Raw genomic sequence first — 11,699 nt, 5'->3', positions numbered from 1 at the left:
GTGAGTTTCGTGACCGCTGGAAGCCGCTGCTGTCAACACCCCAGAAGACGGGGCTACCCTGGCATAGTGCTGCTTGACACCTGGAGCTGGGAAAGTTCCAAACTGCCTAAGAACATTTCAAGGGACATTTTTGCCATCATCACTGACCACTGTTTTCCACTAGAGAGAGTCCAGAGTTGCTGAGTACAGAGGGTTTCCCCACCAACAGAAGCTAACAAAGATGTCCCGAGGGTCCAGACTTGGTGAAGGTCCAAGATCCACGCCCATGATGGAGTCCAGGTCACCAGAAGCCTTCCAGAGCTCTGTGTGGCGGCTGCAGCGTCCGAAGAACCGAAAGTTGGCCAACTGCAATATGCCCAAACCTGTCACCAAAATCAGCCCTATGCACATGTCTCCCCCAGAAGTCATTGAAGGGTACCAGGGGTCTTACTCTCATCTCCCAAGCCTTTAAGGAACCTACAGCAAGACTCTCTGCCAGACATACATCCTGGTTACAAGAGCCTTACCCAGAGTCTTTAGCTCACTATCTTTGACAGAGAAGAAATATCCCAAACATATCAGTCTTTGTCCTGCCCTGGGGCAGTCCAGCACCGAAATACTAGGCAATTCTCCTCTGAACAAGACTCTGGGAAAGTCTGTTGTAACCAGGACTAATGTCTGGCAGAGGGACTCCCAGGACCCCCTCTTGTTAATTTGCATATTTAAGTAACTTTGGGTCTCACCCTAAGTTACTAGGGGAATCCAGACGTGGACCCCTTGCTCACTATTCTTAGAGAGGCACAGATCCACCCTACTGATGAGGTCCAACCAGACCGAATCATGTGTCTGGGGTTTCTGTTGGTACTCTTGTTCAGAGGAGAATTGCCTAGCATTTCGGTGCTGGACTGCCCCAGGGCAGGACAAAGACTGATATGTTTGGGATATTTCTTCTCTGTGGAAAGATAGTGAGCTAAAGACTCTGGGTAAGTCTCTTGTAACCAGGACTAATATCTGGCAGAGGGACTCCCAGGACCCCCCTTGGTAATTTGCATATTTAAGTAACTTTGGGTCTCACCCTAAGTTACTAGGGAAATCCAGACGTGGACCCCTTGCTCACTATTCTTAGAGAGGCACAGATCCACCCTACTGATGAGGTCCAACCAGACCGAAACACGTGTCTAGGGTTTCTGTTGGTACTCTTGTTCAGAGGAGAATTGCCTAGCATTTCAGTGCTGGACCCAGGGCAGGACAAAGACTGATATGTTTGGGATATTTCTTCTCTGTGGAAAGATAGTGAGCTAAAGACTCTGGGTAAGTCTCTTGTAACCAGGACTAATGTCTGGCAGAGGGACTCCCAAGACCCCCTTGTTAATTTGCATATTTAAGTAACTTTGGGTCTCACCCTAAGTTACTAGGGGAATCCAGACGTGGACCCCTTGCTCACTATTCTTAGAGAGGCACAGATCCACCCTACTGATGAGGTCCAAGCAGACCGAAACACGTGTCTGGGGTTTCTGTTGGTACTCTTGTTCAGAGGAGAATTGCCTAGCATTTCGGTGCTGGACTGCCCCAGGGCAGGACAAAGACTGATATGTTTGGGATATTTGTTCTCTGTGGAAAGATAGTGAGCTAAAGACTCTGGGTAAGTCTCTTGTAACCAGGACTAATGTCTGGCAAAGGGACTCCCAGGACCCCCCTTGTTAATTTGTATATTTTTGGGAAGCAAACCTTATTTTATATAAAGAAGCTGTGTTATCATTTAACATAGTGTGTGTACAACCTGTGCCTTTACCCTACCATATAGAGGGCAGAAGTACAGATACCCCCTCCAGTATTTACACTATAGGACCTGGTACACACAATCGATCAGAAGTGATAACCTCCAAAATTAATCTTTCCCCAGTAAAAAAGGAATGCCTGCTGGAGTCACAACTATCGGCAGGTGTTTTACACAATCCAGCCCAATTTGTATCTCTAGAACCGCAGTCCCTTTCACAGAAATAACATTCCCATCAAATTTCTGTAGTTGTCTGGGAAGAGGTATGAGGGTAAACTGGAGACTCTCCGCCTTCCTACATTTAGTTGGTCAAAATAATGTTCGGACAGGAGAGTAGCGTGGGATCCAGTATCCACCAGAGCCAACACTGACCCTGTACCTTAACCAGGGCACGAAAACTACCATCTTTTTCCTAAAGGATACAAATAATGTGTGCGCCATTTGCCAACTTTCCAACTCTAGATCATTTTCTTGATATTGAATTCTATCACTGTTTGATCTTGGATGATTTTCCGTGTTGGAGATTCGGAATCTTGGGAAGAAACATTTGGCAGTTTGCATAGTTTCGGGATCCTCTTTCTCCTGTGCTCCCTATCTCCATAAGAGTGGGAGTTCCTCTCAGAATCCAGGGATCTGTACTCCTCTAGCCTGTGCCACAGTGAACTCTCAGGTTCACTTTCCCTGTCATCACTTTTAGGCACAGGATAGAACACAGTCTCTTCGTCAGACTTTTGCCAATGGGTAGTATCCCTCCTTCCAGATGTCTGGGGAATCCACCCACTCACCTAGATGTGTAGAGATTTTTAAAATGTCCTTTCTAGTCTGAAGCTTTTGCTTTTCTCTTCCAGCAAAGCGGGCTAAGAGGTCTTTCTGCAATCTCATTTTCTGTAAATCTAACTCAGATTTTTTCATCATATGGGTTTTCAGGGTCAGAAGTGCTCACAGGACTATTTTTGTTCGCCACCGTGGTCTGGCTACTGACGTTTCGATTTGGTAGAGGTGAATATTCATCAATGTCCAATACAGACTGGCCTTCCTGATCAGGTCAGGTAGGAATAGCCGATTGCAGCTGTCTCATTTGCCCCTGCTCAGTGGTATGCATGAGGCATCTCTCCTTCATTGTGGGGCCCTATCCCCTACACTGATTGGTCATGGTGCCTCAATACTTGTTTACCTTTTTGGGTTCTAATTTCTCACTGTTGCTTCTCTCTGCTAGGATGACCTGCCTATATTCAGAGAGTTGCATTTTTAACTCTGACACTAAAGCCTGGCTGGCTTTGAACACACTACTCTAAGCCAATAATTGATCCTTTATTTTCTGTATTTCATCTTGAAGGATTTCATTTTCTGTCTGAGAGTCTTGTGGTATGCGCGCATGTTCATGGCACTTTTCTTTCAACGTGACAAATTCTCACTCCTGAGCCCCTCTACTAAGTGCTGCCTATAACAGGCCAGCTTCTGCTTTCCTCAAATGCTCCCTAAGTTCTATACTTTCTTACCTGGTTCTGTACAGTTCCTGAACCTTAGGCTGACGCTTGTCTACCTCCATTTTCAACTTTAAATCCTCTTTCTCTTTGATCACCTGCCATTTATGTTGCTTCAGAGCATTACAATCCTGATGCATTTTATCACACTCCTGTTGTGAGTCCATCTCTTTTAGGATGAACTGACTGTTTTAATGTTTAAGTTCAATTATGGACTGCTTACAGGCTGCAATCTCCTCCAACAGTGCACTATTCTAAGTGGTTTGATCGTTCACCTTGTGTTACAGTCTGCTCAGGTTTACCCCACAATCTTTACGTGTGCCCTGGAGTGTGGAGAACTGCATTTCACGCTGAACATTCTCTTTTTGATGCGCTTTTAGTTCATGTTTGCATTGCTTGATGAGGTGTTCACATTTGAGCTTTAAAATCTGACTTTGCAGTCCTTTATCTTCTGATTGCTGTAGTGATTGCTGAGCCTGTTTCAGGTCTCCAGTCTGATCAAGTATACTTATTTTATTTGTATTCATTAGCTATTTATAATGCGCCTATACACAATGTGTTTCAAAGAGCAACAAGGCAAGGGGTTGGGGGGGGGGCACGGATGACAAAACAAAAATGGTCCTACTAGGCGTTGTGGCATTTGGATCGTGCAAGTGCGGTAACAAGAATTGCGGGGAGAAATTGCTGGTGCAGAAGAAGGTCCATGTGCTAAGTGTGAGTAACAGAGCAGGAAGGGCTGAACGGGTGCAGGCCCAGCCAGGTTAGTGTTGGGGGGAGGAGACCATGTGCAGGGGTAGACTAATTGAGGATGGCCTGATGCCCTGTAAGACTCTGAAGGAACAAGGCAAAAAGTAAGGAGGCAGAAGGGGACATTAGCAGGGTAGTGGGAGGGAAGGAAAGAGAAAATAGAAGAGGACCCAAAAAGTGGGGCCCTCCCGTCCCCTGCACACTGTTTACTGATGCCACATAGGGCCTTCAAATATATGGATATAGATATATAACAGCAGTTTGTTAGTTGAGCATATAACAATTTATTTGGCAAAGAGGAAAACAAAATTTGCCAAAAGGCACATTCTGTTGTACAAAGTAATTCGTGACGTTTAACATATTAAAACAAATTGCGAAGAAGCAATAAATGATGGAGAGGTGATGCTGTCCAATTGTGGAGTGGCCGACGCGTTTCGAGGGTAACCTCTTCTTCATAAGGGCCCAATTGAACTGTTGACAACATTTCAAGGAGACAAAAAGTAAAATCTTTTATTTTATTTCCATAACAGTCAAGGACTGACTGACAAGCTGTACATAACTCGGGATGCTAGCGAGATGGTGAAGAGCAGAATACTGGAGATCTAGTATGGTGAAAAGAGTGAACTAACAGATCAAAGAGAAACACTCTATACTAATAGCTAAACACATAACAAAGGAGATGTATTGTGTGAGATCCACCTACATGGTGGGATCTAGAAAATGGCGTGATGAAGAGTCAGACAGATCGAGATAAGCCAAAAGCGGTAGTGGGTTCTAAATAGCAAGGACCACCCTTGAATAGTGAAAAAGCTGAGTCAATATGGGGAGCGTGTTTAAGAAAAAACCATACCCCTCCTGTGGACGGAGAAAGAATAACTCCAAAAGAGCGCTACTGAATAAAATAAATAATACTTAAAATAAACCGGAATTGGTTTTAAAGAATGCACTCACTCGAGTTGCGGGACGAGTAGCCAAGGCAACAGGGGCATCCGTGTGGTCAACAAGTATTCGAAACAATTATACGATGCAGGGCATCTGCAAAGAGACACGTACTGCTGGCACCTAAGTGGGGACATATACATTTCTGTTATACTGGAGAGAAATAAACCTGGGGTCTCCCAACCGGGCAAAGGGACCCAAGTAGCGGTAGCTTACCTGTACAGTGCGGGGAACACTGTTAGTGGAAACTGAAACCGGCAGGCAGTGGCTCCGCGCGGTCGTAACCTAGGGAACGAGCTGTGCTGGGGACACGCCGTCAGACGTAGAAAGGAAACTAAATAATAAACATAGAAAAGGGCATAGAAGCCGGTGAGTGAGGAATATGGAGGCCATCATGCAATGGCGCATAGTGCAAGCGTACTCATAGGGACTGACCAGAGATCAGGATAAATAAGAAAAGTAGAGTTAATATGTTCCATAATGAAACATAAGAATTCTGGTGTTCACCATCGCAACGCATTTTATAATTTTGGTTCTAATGGAACAGAAATTTGTGAATAGTACAATAATCGTTACAGTCATGATAGATAACACAAATGGTACATGCAGTTTACTCTTAATAGTCCAAAACAAATCATGTAGAGTCATGAGGCTACTCATTATATAGTGAGACAAGTATAATTCAATGGCAAGGGGATAAACGATTGCGATGTAGCCTATTACTCATACAAGGTTCGAACGAATGGAGAGATGGTTCAATTGGTCATTCGTGAACAGGTGCAAACATTTAAGTGAATATAGGCAAGTCAAACATAGGAAAATACAGTTCCCTTGAAGAAAACATCAAAGTCACAACACTTGTAATGACAAAGAAAAAAAATTTTTTTTAAGGTCCGGGATACTGACACTTGTGTATAGTAGTTGGCGATGTAACATGTGAGTTTCACAATTCACTATAGAAAGCAACTCAAAGAGAATTCATCATTCAGACCCTTAGGTTGCAAAGTGTCAAGTGTGTGGATCCAGTACTTCTCTCGCTGTGACAACAGGGATTGGTAATTGCCACCTCTGTGTGGACGTTTGACAATTTCTATGACTTGAAATTTAATTTGTGCAATCGTATGTTGGAATTCGATGAAGTGCCTTGCCACTGGGGATCTGAGATTCTTACATCTGATGGTGGATTTGTGTTCTGACCATCTTTCTTTGACGGGTCTTGTGGTTTGTCCTATGTATAATTTACCACAGGGACATTTCAATGAGTAGATGACACCTGCGGAGAGGCAGGTGGAAAAGTCTCTGATTTTGAATTTCTTCCCAGTTTGTGGGTGAGATATCGTTTCACCTTTTATAACATTGTTACAGTTCGTACAGTTCAAGCAGGGAAAGGTACCCTTCTTTATGGTACTCAGTACAAGTTGTTTGTCTTTAGGAGGTCTTTCCGCTCTCACTAGTTTATCTTTGAGATTATGTCCACGTTTAAAGGCCATCATTGGTGCTTTGGGAAATAATTTCAGGAGAGAGGGATCATTGTGTAGTATGGTCCAATTTTTACGCAGAGTTTTGCTGATTTGGAAACTCTGTCGTGAGTACTTTGAAATGTAGAGTAGCGGTGTGGACTTATCCTTGACTTTAGGGATGCGTAGTTGTTCCTTCGTGAAGGTCTCTGATCTGTTGCGGGCTTCTCCTGTGATAGTATCTGGATACCCCCTAGATCCAAATCGTTCAACTAGAAATGAACATTCTGAGTCAAGGCCTGCTGGGTCTGAGATAATTCTCTTCAATCTTAACATTTGACTGAATGGTAGGCTTTTGAGCATGGGTTTAGGATGGAAACTGCTGAAATGTAAAAGATTATTCACGTCTGTTGGTTTATGGTACACCGTGGTGTCGATGTGACCCTCTTTGATCTGTAAGCTCACATCCAAAAAATGTAATGAAGGGTCCCCTACTTCCATTGTGAATTTGATTGTGTTGTTCACTGAATTCAGATGTTCCAAAAAAAGATCCAATTCATCTCGTGTACCACACCAGATACCGAAGATATCATCTATATAACGTTTCCAGGTCAAGATTTTAAATGACCAAAATGGGTGATCCAACACGTTTTCTTTTTCAAATTTATACATGTAGGTGTTAGCATAAACCGGAGCCATGGCCGACCCCATTGAAGTACCTGATGATTGTACATAGTATTGGCCCTGAAATCTAAAGTAACTGTTGTGAAGAATTATTTCCAGTAATTCCACAATAAATTCTTTGTTCCCTCTTATATGTTCATGATTCAACAGGAGCCAGAGTACAGCATCAACCCCTTCGATGTGGGGAATAGAGGTGTAAAGGCTGCATACATCCATACTAAAGAGAATGCAGCTAGTGTCCAGGGCTATGATTTCTTGTAGACAGTTGAGGAAGTCTGTAGTGTCCTTCAGGTAGGTTGGTATTTCCTGGATTAGAGGTTGAAGTAAACGATCCACATAGATGGCCAATGGGTCAAATATGCTATCAGTTCCCGCAACTATTGGTCTGAGTGGCGGATTAATGTTGTCTTTATGAACCTTTGGTAAGCCATAGAACACAGGCGTGATTGGATATTTGTTTATAAGGAACTGACTTGTTTTTGAATCAATCCAGTTGTTTTCCAAAGCATTGTCAATAGCTTTCTGGATGATGGCTTTGATTCTAAGTAGTGGATCATTATCAAGTTTTGTGTAAGTAACGGTGTCGTTAAGTAGTTCCAGACATCTCCGTGTGTAGTAGGATGAATCCATGATCACGATTGCCCCACCCTTATCCGCAGGTTTGATAGTTAAATCTTCATCTTTAGCCAGCTGTTCAACATGTTCAAGTTGGCTATTCTTAATATTAACTGGTTTAGTGCTATGGTAATTAATTCTTTTGAGGTCATTAATGACACTCTTCTCGAAGAGATCCAAGATCGAATTTTGAATCTGAGGGTCGAAAGTACTCTTGGGGCGCATCTGTAGGATGTCATCCTCTAGGGCCTGTGATTCTGTATCCAAATCGGATTCGAAAAACATCTTCAATCTTAATTTCCTCAACAATCTGTGAAGACAGATTTTTTCTTCAAATAGTGATGTGTTGCAAGTAGGAACAAAGGAAAGACGACGGTTTAAGATATCAAGTTGGCCACTCGTCAGGTTTTTGCTTGATAGGTTGATGACTAGATTTTCACTTATTTGTATCTTCCTTTTTGTGTTTTTCTTGCCTCGTCGTGTTTTTCTTTTTCTTTTTGTCTGTCTCTCAGGCCTAAAAAAACACCTGTGGTACTAGCAACTGTCCCAGATTGAGATGGTGTAAGGTGGGGAATTGTGGTCCCAGGTGTTGGTACTTGCTGTGGAATTTGTTCTTGTGACTGGTCTTTCGGTATTGGTTCTCCCACACTGCTACTACTACTATCACTCCCTGAGTTGGAGTTGTTAAGATTATTAGCTCGACTTCTGCTGGCGTTTCTGTGATGGTAAAACTCCTGCCAGGTATACACGATATCGTTCAAATAATCGAACGTATCGCGTTTAAACTTACGAAGTTTCCTTTGTTCTATGTCTGCTTTGTAATTGCTCAATTTGGAATTGATATCTTCCAAAAGTTGTGTCAGATCCTCTTTTGACTTGAATTCTGAAAGCTGTATTGTCAGTGCTTCTATGTCTTTGTCGATGGATGTCAATGACTTGGAAAGTTCCTCAATCGTAAGTAAGATCAAGTCAAGTGAACACTTGTTCAGAATTTGATCCCATTTAGCAACAAATGCTTTGCTCTCGCTGCAGAGTGTAGGTCTCAAATATACCCTCAATCCTCTAGGGATTCTCTGTGATTTGTAATATTCCACTAGGGTACTGGCATGTAATTTCTGCGATATCTCGCGTCTAATGAGTTTTTCTAATTGAAAGATTATTTTGTCTGGGCTGACTTTACTCTGTAAAGATTGGTCTGTATCCTTGATGAGAGCTAATATGCGTTTAGCTTCTTCCGCATCAAATGCAAGTGTAGTTGCGTGTTTATCTGTGATCTCGTTGATGCGAGAAAATGACATATTTATAATGAACAAGGTTTATATCAGGGTGCTACCCACTTGGTACGTGCCACACTGGAAGACCAGTACATATGGAGAAAACAAAAATGCTGACAGTGGTGCACACCTGGTAACAATTGATATAGAAATTCAAATCATCATTATATGTACAGAAGAGCTGGTTTAAGAATTTAAAGGTGCGGGGGAGGAAAAAAGGCCTTGGCACAAAGCCTAAATCAGAAAAGAGAAAATAGAAGAGGACCCAAAAAGTGGGGCCCTCCCGTCCCCTGCACACTGTTTACTGATGCCACATAGGGCCTTCAAATATATGGATATAGATATATAACAGCAGTTTGTTAGTTGAGCATATAACAATTTATTTGGCAAAGAGGAAAACAAAATTTGCCAAAAGGCACATTCTGTTGTACAAAGTAATTCGTGACGTTTAACATATTAAAACAAATTGCGAAGAAGCAATAAATGATGGAGAGGTGATGCTGTCCAATTGTGGAGTGGCCGACGCGTTTCGAGGGTAACCTCTTCTTCATAAGGGCCCAATTGAACTGTTGACAACATTTCAAGGAGACAAAAAGTAAAATCTTTTATTTTATTTCCATAACAGTCAAGGACTGACTGACAAGCTGTACATAACTCGGGATGCTAGCGAGATGGTGAAGAGCAGAATACTGGAGATCTAGTATGGTGAAAAGAGTGAACTAACAGATCAAAGAGAAACACTCTATACTAATAGCTAAACACATAACAAAGGAGATGTATTGTGTGAGATCCACCTACATGGTGGGATCTAGAAAATGGCGTGATGAAGAGTCAGACAGATCGAGATAAGCCAAAAGCGGTAGTGGGTTCTAAATAGCAAGGACCACCCTTGAATAGTGAAAAAGCTGAGTCAATATGGGGAGCGTGTTTAAGAAAAAACCATACCCCTCCTGTGGACGGAGAAAGAATAACTCCAAAAGAGCGCTACTGAATAAAATAAATAATACTTAAAATAAACCGGAATTGGTTTTAAAGAATGCACTCACTCGAGTTGCGGGACGAGTAGCCAAGGCAACAGGGGCATCCGTGTGGTCAACAAGTATTCGAAACAATTATACGATGCAGGGCATCTGCAAAGAGACACGTACTGCTGGCACCTAAGTGGGGACATATACATTTCTGTTATACTGGAGAGAAATAAACCTGGGGTCTCCCAACCGGGCAAAGGGACCCAAGTAGCGGTAGCTTACCTGTACAGTGCGGGGAACACTGTTAGTGGAAACTGAAACCGGCAGGCAGTGGCTCCGCGCGGTCGTAACCTAGGGAACGAGCTGTGCTGGGGACACGCCGTCAGACGTAGAAGGGGACAGAGAAAAGGAAGGTCTTGAGAACCTAAAAGCAATAAAGTAATCCACTCAAGTCTGAGAGGAGCAGTGACGCAATTCTAGAGGGAGGCAACTGAGGAGGAGAGAGATATCCCCCCACTCCCTGCTTGGAAAAGCGTCTGATCTGGAGAGAGTCTGAGCTAGAAGAATGAAGGACTCTAGCAAGGAGGTATTTGAAGAGAGAGAGTTGGATGTAGTGGGGTCCCAGGACCCAGAAAGCCTTGTGGGTCATGCAGAGGAACTTGACCTTGATCCTCGCAGCAACCGGGAGTGAGTTGAGAGATTTTAGGGCTGGAGAGATGCAGTCCCTGGGCCTGAGGCAAAGGATACATCTTGCAGTCCTATTCTGGATTAGTTGAAGGGGGCAAAGGGAGGAGTTGAGGAGAAGGCTGTAGCAGTAGTCCAGCCTGGAGAGGACCAGAGCTCTGGAAACAATGAGTTTCTGGGGGAAGTCAAGGAAAGGGGGAATGTCTCTGAGGAGGTGCAGATGAAAGTGGGCCTTCTTGGCAAGGTCTGTGATGTGAGGAGAGAAATAGAGAGAGGATTTGAAGATGACACCAATGTTTTCTGCCTCACAAGAGGGTAAAGGTAGGGGGCCCATGTAGGGTGGCCAGAGTGCAGGAGGGATGGAGCATGCTGACCTACTGGTGTTAAGGCAGAGATTGTTAGCAGTGCACTACACCTGAGTAGCAGGAAGAGGAGGAGGCAGAGGTGGGAAGCTTGAAGGAGAGCTGCATGTTGTCCACAAAACACTGGACATTAGGAGAAAAGGCAGAGATCAAACGGTCTAGAGGGGCAAGGTAGATGTTAAAAAGCCTGGGTGAAAGGATAGAGCCCTGAGGGACACCACAGGTGGGGGTGAGATGGAGGAGGCTTTACAATCTCTCTTCAATTAATTGCAAATGAAACTATAACCGAGCTGTGAGTTCAGTCATTTTAGTCTGCTCCTCATGCACAATTTGAGTCATGTAAAACTCCTCTAAAGCTTGATATAACATCCCACCTTCAAGCCAAATGTCAGTGCTTACTAATGTAACTTCCTGTGTCATTCTAGCTTGCCAGAAGCCAGTCTCCTGGTCATACAAGTCTCTGGGAACTAACAGTTTGCATAGGAGATGCTTTCTGGCCTGTTCTGTTTTAATGGCTGTCATTTTAAAAATGGCTTTTAGCAACCTTATAATCTCTCTCTACAATGGAACAAAAACCTCACACTTTATTTTGCTAGATGTCAACATCCAATATCAAATCTGATTACTTTTGCATTACACTGCACAACCCTATATCTCTGTACACCTCCCTGACACTCAAGGGTCAAGTCAGCAGTGATACTTTAACATTTGCATGAACAACCTGCCTCA

At 43.3% G+C, this 11,699-nt stretch overlaps 2 long non-coding RNA genes across 2 annotated transcripts; both read right to left on the bottom strand.

Annotated features, from left to right (window-relative positions):
* Nucleotides 1-4,247: 4,247 nt before the first annotated feature.
* On the bottom strand, nucleotides 4,248-5,615 carry LOC138567834 (uncharacterized). The gene is made up of 3 exons (XR_011302279.1): nucleotides 5,143-5,615; nucleotides 4,939-5,049; nucleotides 4,248-4,458 (listed from the first exon to the last, which is right to left on the bottom strand). It is a non-coding gene; the product is annotated as an uncharacterized lncRNA (long non-coding RNA).
* Nucleotides 5,616-9,311: 3,696 nt separating this feature from the next.
* On the bottom strand, nucleotides 9,312-10,312 carry LOC138567836 (uncharacterized). Its single transcript, XR_011302280.1, has 3 exons — nucleotides 10,207-10,312; nucleotides 10,003-10,113; nucleotides 9,312-9,522 (listed from the first exon to the last, which is right to left on the bottom strand). It is a non-coding gene; the product is annotated as an uncharacterized lncRNA (long non-coding RNA).
* Between the last annotated feature and the right edge of the window lie 1,387 nt (nucleotides 10,313-11,699).

Source organism: Ambystoma mexicanum, chromosome 1p (genome assembly GCF_040938575.1).
Source record: "Ambystoma mexicanum isolate Mex_15411 chromosome 1p, UKY_AmexF1_1, whole genome shotgun sequence".
NCBI classification, from domain to species: domain Eukaryota; kingdom Metazoa; phylum Chordata; class Amphibia; order Caudata; family Ambystomatidae; genus Ambystoma; species Ambystoma mexicanum.
This window is presented reverse-complemented; position numbering and strand designations above follow the sequence as displayed.